This window comes from Vicia villosa, unplaced genomic scaffold (genome assembly GCF_029867415.1).
Source record: "Vicia villosa cultivar HV-30 ecotype Madison, WI unplaced genomic scaffold, Vvil1.0 ctg.000010F_1_1, whole genome shotgun sequence".
Classification (NCBI taxonomy): Eukaryota; Viridiplantae; Streptophyta; class Magnoliopsida; order Fabales; family Fabaceae; genus Vicia; species Vicia villosa.
In genome coordinates this window covers 267,937-277,862 of record NW_026704940.1, presented here as the reverse complement: position 1 = coordinate 277,862, position 9,926 = coordinate 267,937, and positions in this window count along the sequence as shown.

Here is a 9,926-nt window from a genome sequence, read left to right as displayed (position 1 = left end):
ACACACTCACAATACACATCAAAATCACCGGGCATCGTTCAAGACGCCACATCAGTGTTCATTCCTGCAACACCAACGAAAGCTCAACCATACTATTCACATCGACGATTTCCCAACCGACACAAACAACACGGAGGCATTATACTCGATACCCATTTAGGTTATTAGCCTCAAATCTATTTCTACAATTTAGAAACTAATAGTTATCATTCCTAATCAAGATCTATGATGTCTATTTCTACAACAACACAAATCCAGAGCATTTAAGCAAAAAGATCAAGAACAACAACAATGATGATTTGTAAAGCAAATATATAAACGATCCCAAGATCAAGAAATATACATACAAGAGAGGAAAAATATACATACAAACCTCACTATTGGAATGGGTCACAGGGAAGAAGAAGAAGAACAAATGGAAACTTCTCGTGTTGTCGGAACAATTGGAGACCACCCGCGTTAAATCGACATGATGAACCACCCAATAATGTTGCTTGAACCTCTAAACTACAAAGAATAGATCAGAGCCGAAGTTTGTCAAAGAAGAGATTATAAAACCCTAAAATAACAAAGCTGTCTATTTATAGAAAAATAAAATTACGCAGAGCGCGCGATGCGCCCTAATAGTGCGTGACACGCCCTCTCACTAATGGACCAAACCGCCCTAGCGCGCGATGCGCCCTAAATCCGTACGACGCGCCCAACCTTCTGCCAGAATTTATTCTTTTTGCTCCCAGGCCGCGCGATGCGCCCTACACCAGAACTTTATTCTTTATTCCAACTTTGCGCTCGCAGCCGTGTCTTCAACACTTTATTCCTCAAGGCTCCGAATACGCAAAAATACCTACAAAAAGATACAAAAACTATTAAATGGTATAAAAGTATATGAAAATACACTATACACAAAGTATACAAATTTACAAACAAAACGGGAAATTATTCAAACGGTATTAACAAAAAGTATCGATAAGTGCAACAAATTATATATACACAAAATAACGATATTTTTGCACTTATCAGGCGGCGGCACACGCGCGTGTGTAGCTTGATGGCTTATCAGTGTGTCCTCACTCCCTTACAAAATTGGGGTACCCCTTGGTGCCCAACCCAATTGTTCGAGTTGGAATATATATACTACTAATATTTGTATTTTCTCCAATGTATGATTAAAATGAATCCTTTCAAATTCATTTTCATATTAATTCTTACTTGTGCTCATTTAATGCTCATTTGATGTCAATAAATCATTCTAATTCTCACTCCAAGTTAACATCATACCAAAATTTCCAACATTTATTTTTTAGCACAAATTTTATAAAGAATATATTTGATCTGTCCTTTTTTTTTTTGTTTTAAGTTGGTTTCTTTTTTAAGAGGGTCTTGATCTATTTTATTCCTCTTTTCTTTTGTTATATACTACCTTATTCAATAAATATATATGTTATTACTATATATATATATATATATATATATATATATATATATATATATATATATATATATATATATATATATATATATATATATATATATATATATATATATATATATATGGGATATATCAAATGAGAAAGAGTATTTTTATGTGAGAGTGAGAGGATCAATTATTGGCCATTGGATTAAAATGGATGGTTTAGATTAGATTGTCACTTAAATATGTCACGTGCCACTCTTTGCTTTTTTTATTTTTGTTGAAAAGTGTTTCATTTTCCAGTCATAAAGTGACTCACGTGTCTCTTTCATTTCCAATTCAATTTTCTCATGTCTCTTCATTATCATCCAAGTTACAACTTTTCATCTCTCAATAACTTACTGACAAAAAGCTGCATTCTCCCTTTTCTTCATTCAACCATATAGCATTTTGTAAAAAGGTATTTCAAATTCTATTATAGAATGTCATGCATCACTTATATATATAAATTATTTTAATACAGTTTCGTTACTTTTCATTTAGGTTTTTGGTTTAATTTTAATTTCAATACTTATTTATGCATGTTTATTTCTTCATTTCAATTTGATTTCTTTGATATGTTATTTAACTTTCGTTATTAGTTTATGTTTATTTTTTCATTAATTGTTATTTATTTTTTTAACTATAGGAACATGTGTACGGAGATGGGTGATGATGAAGTTGATTTAGCATTGGAATCAAAAGATTTAAACGACGTAGAAAACATGTCAGACGAATGGATTCCTGTGTGTGAAGATGAAGTCAAACCTATACTAGGTAAGGTATTCGATTCTTTAGAAGAAGGAGGAAACTTTTATAAAATGTATGCGCATTCTGTTGGGTTTAGTGTACGTTGCTCATCTCAAACAAATGATAAATATGGTGTGAAATGGAAGTATTTTCTATGTTCAAAAGAAGGTTTTAGAGCAGAAAAGCAATTAGCCTTACCTGAATTGATTATTAGTGAAAATGGTTTGCCTAAAGTTAGAAAAAGAAAATTAACAAGGGAGGGATGTAAGGCAAAGATTTTGCAAAGCTTGTAAGCAATACGCATATCATGATAGTCGTAACTGTCCCAGAAAATCATCTTCATAGCTTTTGGTATGCCACATATGTTTTATCTTTATCTTTAGAATTTTGTTATTAAGATATTTAATCTTGCAGTTACTTTTTACTCAGGGCTTGATTGAAGACTTGCTATCATGGATGAATGGATGAAGACTTTCAGTTTAAGACCTATGCAACACTTATGCAACATTTTCTTGGCTCATACTTTTGTTGAATTTATCAGTTTAAGACTTCAGCGGCAATTACTTTTTGTTGAAGACTTGTAATTTTCTTTAAGATTTTCAGTTGAAGACTTACTATCTTGCAATTACTTTTTGGTGAAGACTTGTAATTTTCTTTTATGAATTATTGCTGAGTTGAAACTCTGTAATTTTTAACATTTTCTTGGCTCAGAACTTATGTCTCATATTCAACAATTATGCAACATAGTTAAGAATTTGTTGATTTGAAACTCTCTATATTTATACCTTTTCTTGGTTGAAAATTTGTGGTTTGGTTTCATAATTATGCATCAGTAATAATATTATCATTATTTAAATTTTCAATAGTTTATACTAATAGTAACAACCATAATTTTTATACATAAATAAGAAAATTAAAAGAAAACGAAGGTTGTGTGGTTAATATTCTATAAACTAACAGTAGCTTATACTAAATGTATCACTTTTCTTGGCAATACACAATTAAAATTTTGATTTTTAAGTGATTTTGTGAGATAGAAGAAACACATAGAAAAGTAAGACATGATGGATATTGAATATTAGAAATTAGCCATAAAAATGAAATTTATGGTGGATTCCGGTTGCCGACAACATAGCTGTTAACGAATTTACACAGCTTATGGGTATGGAGTATGGTCGCCGGAAAAATAGTTGGTAATAAATTTACAAAGGTTGTGGTCACGGAGGCTGGCACCGGCAGCGTAGCTGATAAAAGATCTATACAGATTGTAGTCGCATAGTCGGTCGCCGGCAAAATATATGGTAGCTAATTTACACAGATTGTGGTCATGGTTGTCAGTTTTTGACAACATATATGGTGATAGATCTACACAGGTTGTGGTTATGGAGGACATCCACTGACGACATAGACGGTGATAATGGTTTGGAAAGAAAAAACTGTTGGTGGTTTCTGGAAACAAAATTAACATATGGTAGAAAGGTGTAATGTGAAACCCACGTGGAGTAATTAAAAAGACTATTTTAAATCTCAACCTTTAAAAATGATCTTACGGTTACAAATAATCCCTCTCACTCTCACATAAAATGTCTTTTCTCACTAGATATGCCCCATATATATATATATATATATATATATATATATATATATATATATATATATATATGTTATTATTTTTAAACCATCGTCACTTCCTATGCTTTTGTTTAGCAAATTCTATACACCGATCAATATTATTATGACACACCCAAACTTTTCCCGATGCCTGGAAGGAAATATAGTAAAGAGCAATTTACAAAACATAGCAGTCACTTTTGAAGGATAGTAAGTTTCTTTCAAAATCAATATTTATCTACCAAATCGAAAGATTTAAATATTTATTTAGATTTAATCCAAATTTACATACAACAACCTAAAAGAACATATCTCAATTTTGTGCAGATATATTCTGTGAGGTGACTGAAATTGAATGTGAATACAACAATATAAAAAATATATACTATATGAAAGAAAAAATTGCATGTGAGACATGCAACTAAAAATAAATTTAAAAAATTGATATATTCCTATGCCAAGTGGAACTTGAAGAACGAGTGTTAATGTGATTAAGGATGAGTATGATCTCCATTTGTAGGAGGTGCAGGAGCGTTAGGAAGAGATTGCAAGAGAAGGCCATTACCCCAAGAAGACCATTCATAGTAATTTATGAATAATGGTCTGCAATTCACTCCTCCTGGTTGAGATGTAACAAACATGATTAGTACAAGGAGCAAAACTCTGAAAAGGATCATTCTATAAGAGATAGCCATGTATCTAAGATTTGTTGAGGTTTGAGCTAAGAGTTTATTTGAATGAATTTGTATGTGATGAAATATGTTGTGGTTTGATGAAAGAAGAGACAGAATGCATTTATATATATAGGGAGTGAAATTGAGTTGTTTATTGTTTTCATTTGACTATCATAGCTTTGAATATTGAAAATTTTGAATAGCAATATACCTTGGACTCACCATATTTACGCGCGACCCATATCTCACTAAAACATGACCAATTCAAAATATTGAAAGAGTAAAACACTGCAACGTAATTCTAAATTTTGGGAATAGAAAGTATTATTTAGGTTAGTTGAGTCTCTAATTAATGTAAAATAGTTACTGTTAATGTTTTTATGGGAGTATACTTCATGATTTTGCATGCTCGCTTTCTTTGTTACTAGTTGTTTATGTACGGTATAGTACTTTTTTATTGGTTCTTGTTGCTGACGTTGTTTTGACTTTTTAGGTTGATCAAGTATATACTATAATTATAATGATATAAATTACATAAGTCAATTATTTTCAACTATTCATTTCCCGTTAATAGAAGCGTGGTTTGGCGTCCAAGTTACGCTTGTTTGATACATTCAAATTCAAAATCTATGATCATATGAGTAAATTTCAAACACGAGAAATGGAATGAAGAAAGAAATCACTAATGTGTATTTGTTTCAATTTAAGGTCACGGTTCGTATTCATACGTGTGGACAAAGCTAAAGCTATGCTTGAAAGTCTTGTTGTCTCTAAAGCATTAAAATAAACGTGAGCCATTTTAGATTTTTTTTTCTTAAAAAATGATATTATTAAGATATCACCACTGATGTGCTAGGCCACATGGGCAAGAAATGGTCCCACCACAAGCTGACTCGGCAAATGGTGATGAAATACGGGTGTGGATCCTCTGACTTTATTGAGGGAACTCTACCCTAACTTTCACTCTATCTCTCTCTAATAACATAATCTCTCTCTTTTAGTTTCCCTCCATTTTTCACCTCTTGATCACTTCTCTCTCATGAAATAAGTCTAAAGTTAGGAGAAGTTAGAGAATAGGAAGGTAGAGAATCTGTTTCCATGAAATACATGTTGAGACAGATGAGGAAATGTATTAGGTCACATATCTAAAAAATACGTAAATTAGGCGCAGCCAAAAAAGAGGGTGCCTAGCACATGGTGGAAAGATTATATAACCAAATAAAGATAACATAAGGGGTGTAGATGAATTGACAGTATAATTCTCTTCTCTCTGGATCCAGCATAATGGGTACTTCTCCCTGTGAGAAGATTCTATCCTTTTTAATTCATGTATTAGAGTATTACTGGCTATTACAGAAATACAATCTTTCACCTTCATTTCATTATATGTTTGTTGTTTGTGTACTCATAACAACTTGGTGCTTTCATTGCAACCATGGCTGGAAATTGACTCCAGGTCCTTGAAACCCAACTGTCGCAGTTGATGGAAAGGATTTCAGGTCAGATGCAGTAATAGTTACGTCAACTCATTGATATTTGACGACTCCTGGCACATCCATCTCTGATATTGCTGCTTCAATGGCTCGTATGGAGGCCATGCTTGCAACAACCTCTCAATATTCCATTCCCCATGGTTCGCACCCTCACCGTGAGTCGCCGTTTCATGTTCGTAATGTTCGTCTCGATTTTCCTCGCTTTGGCGGTACAAATATTTTGGCGTCGATCTTTAAGGAGAATCAATTTTTTGATTACTATCGCACGGCCGACCCGGAGCGCATTACCATCGCCTCCGTTCACTTGGATCGGGCATTGGTGCCTTGGTTTTAGATGATTCACGTTATTTTCCGTTTCGGTCATGGCGGGAGTTTATTCGTGCACTCCAATTGGAGTTTGGGCCTTCTGAATTTGAGCGGCCAAGAAAGGCTTTGTTCAAGCTGACTCAAACCGAGTCTGTCAATGATTACTATTTGGCTTTTACTACATTGGAAAATCGGACAACGGGCTTGGATCCAAAAGCGTTATTGAACTGTTATCTCAGTGGGTTTCACAAAGACCTTCAACGCGAGGTAATTTCACAAAACCCTGCATCACTTAGTCATGTTTTTTCTATTGCTCAACTCTTTGAAGAAAAATTCTCACCCCCGAAAAACCTCCAATAACCAAGCCCATATATTGCTCGAATCCTTATCTAGGATAATTATCTGTTAGTTTCTAGACTCTAGAGATAGATTTAGAGCTAACATTCACTTGGTTATCTATGCTTAATGCCTATGTATTGGTTGTGTTGTGCTGAGAGATCGTCGGTGCGAGCAACACGGTTGTTTTTTGTATTGTCGAGGTGTGTGGAGAGATCACCGCTGAGATGATACAGTAGGTTTAGTGGTTGATACGTGATGACATTGGCGATTATTTTAGGTTGGGTATAGCTAATCGATAAGTTTAAGTCTGTTACGAGCGAGTATGTTTGCATGTCTGATAAGCTAATTCTATCCGAAGAATGTATTTATTTTCTATTTATATCTTTTTATTATTCGTTTTTACATTTAATCCATTCAAACCGAAGCTCGAAGACATTGAAACCGTTGAATGGCATTCTAACAACCATCTCCATGGACACGATAATTTCCGGATAAATACTTCCAAATCTTTTATTGTTTGTTGCTATACCGCTTCAATAAAATTGCGGCATTGTCAGGGATGGTTTTGTTTAGTATTGCATCGTAATAGTTCATGTGCTTTTAAGCTTTATACATGCTGTATATATTGTATATGCTTACTTGTATAATTTCACTTGTACATGTTTATTGGTATATGTTCACCATATAGTTTACTTGCTTATGTTTACATATAAGTATACTTTTGTTGGTGAATGTTGGCTAAACAAGTTGAAATTAGACCAATGTTTTATTTCAAATCTTCGCTTCTCAACTTGCGTATCCAGCATTCACCAATTTTTTCTTTTGTATGTTAATAGTTGTATTTGTTCATACTTGTATATTTGTGCTTTCTTTTATGTTCGTGCAATTGTTGTATATATTTGTACCTGTAATGTTTGTTGAGTGTTTTGGTTAGGACACTTTCTTTAGATGAAGTGGAAGTAGGCTGGAAAACTGTTGTTGTTCTGGTTTTTCTGAGTGTTCCTATCATCGCTTAGCGAGGTCAATCTCTCTTAGCGCACAGAAAAACTCAGCTTCTTTGCTTTGTGCCAGTGAATTCACTTGGCCATCTTTTTTCCCATTTTCACCAAGGCTATTTAGTTGTAGATGGTAGTATTATTTTTCTGATTCCTTTGTTGGTTATTTGGACTCAAATTTTGATTCGCTGATTCGAAGATTTTTGAGGTGATTTCCAAGTTTGAGTGTTTCAACTTGCGGATGTATGGTAAAGATATTGTTTTTGAAGTTGTGTCATTCAAGGTACACATTTATTGCTTTCTACAATATAACATGTTTAAGAAACTTTTCATCTCTATAATTACCATACCATTCATTCTTTTTAATACTTGTTCATGAATTGAATCACTTTAGTTCCCAAACTATAAATGTGAGGAAGCTTTCCATTGTTCACATATGCCGGAGACCGCAATATTTGTTTTAACTAGATTTTATTATGTTTAATCTTTTATTTGTATTGATTGTATGAAAGCATGAAAAGGATCAAGGCATTTTATTTCATTTTGAGCTCAACCACCATAGCCAAATAGTCAATTCACCTTGTGAGTGTGTGATCATTTTGAAGGATAGAAAAGCACTTAGAAAGGGGGGTTTGAATAAGTGTAGCTTTAAAACTTGTAAGATAAAAACAATTTGCACAATGATTTTTATCCTGGTTCGTTGTTAACTAAACTACTCCAGTCCACTCCCTTGGAGTGATTTACCTCACCTGAGGATTTAATCCACTAATCACACGAGATTACAATGGTTTTCCACTTAGACAACTTCTAAGTCTTCTAAAGTATACTGATCACAACCTGATCACTCTAGGAACAATCTGCTTAGATACCCTCTAAGACTTTCTAGAGTATACTGATCAACAACCTGATCACTCTAGTTCTTACAACTTAATGTAAACAAATTCTAAGAGTTACAATGCTTCTTATAAAGCTATTATCACAACTGTGATTTTCTCTTAAGTTTAAGCTTAATCTCACTAATATATTACAACAGCAATGTAGTGAGTTTGATGAAGTTTGAGAGCTTTTGATTTGAACAGCGTTTCAGCGTTTTTGCATAAAGTCTTGTATTCAGAATTCGTAACTTAGCTTCTCATCAGAACTTCATATTTATAGGCGTTTGAGAAGATGACCGTTGGGAGCATTTAATGCTTTGCGTATTCCGTACAGCATTGCATTTAATGTTTCACTCTTTTGTCAACTACCTCGAGCCTTGCTTTCGCTGTGTCTACTGATGTTGCCTTTAATAGCTTTCAACGTTCCTTTTGTCAGTCAGCGTAGCCTGCCAGCTAGTACTTGCTTCTGATCTGATGTTTGTGTAAACAACGTTTGAATATCATAAGAGTCAAACAGCTTGGTGCAGAGCATCTTCTTGTCTTCTGACCTTGAAGTGCTTCTGAGCGTGATACCATGAGAACTTCAGTGCTTCTGCTTCTGATCTCAAGTTCTTCTGATGCTTCCATAGACCATGTTCTGATTCTGCTTGACCATGTTCTGATGTCTTGCCAGACCATGTTCTGATGTTGCATGCTGAACCTTCTGAGTCAGTGCTCCTTGCGCTGATTTTGTGCATACTCTTTATATAATTCCTGAAATGGAAATTGCATAGTATTAGAGTACCACATTATCTCATACAAAATTCATATACATTGTTATCATCAAAACTAAGAATATTGATCAGAACAAATCTTGTTCTAACAATCTCCCCCTTTTTGATGATGACAAAAACATATAAATGATATGAATTTGCAATCAGAATATCAGACGGCTAAAGACAATTACACAGCTATAGCATAAGCATGTAAACATAGTGTGTGAATATGTCTCCCCCTGAGATAAATAATCTCCCCCTGAAATAAATACTGGAAGAAATTTAAAAATAAAGGACTTCCCTGAGTATTTTCCATTTCAGTTGAGACGATCACATATGCTTAATTCTTCAGAACATTCATAGCTTCTGATTCTTGCTTCCATAGGACAGCTTCAGAGCTTGAATTTCTACTTGAATCATTCCATGCTTGATTGTATCAGAACATTGTTGAATGTACCAGAGCATCATCAGAGCATCTCTACATCCTGAAATGTTACAGAAGAAACTAAACGACAAAAGTTAGAGCATGAATGAATCAGAATCATAAAATATGTATCAGAACATATAATATGTGTCAGAGCAAAAACAATAATGTTTCAGAGCATACTTAGAACTAAAACATGCATCAGAACATATAAGAAATAAGAATGAGTTAGAGCATATTCTATCATCAGAATA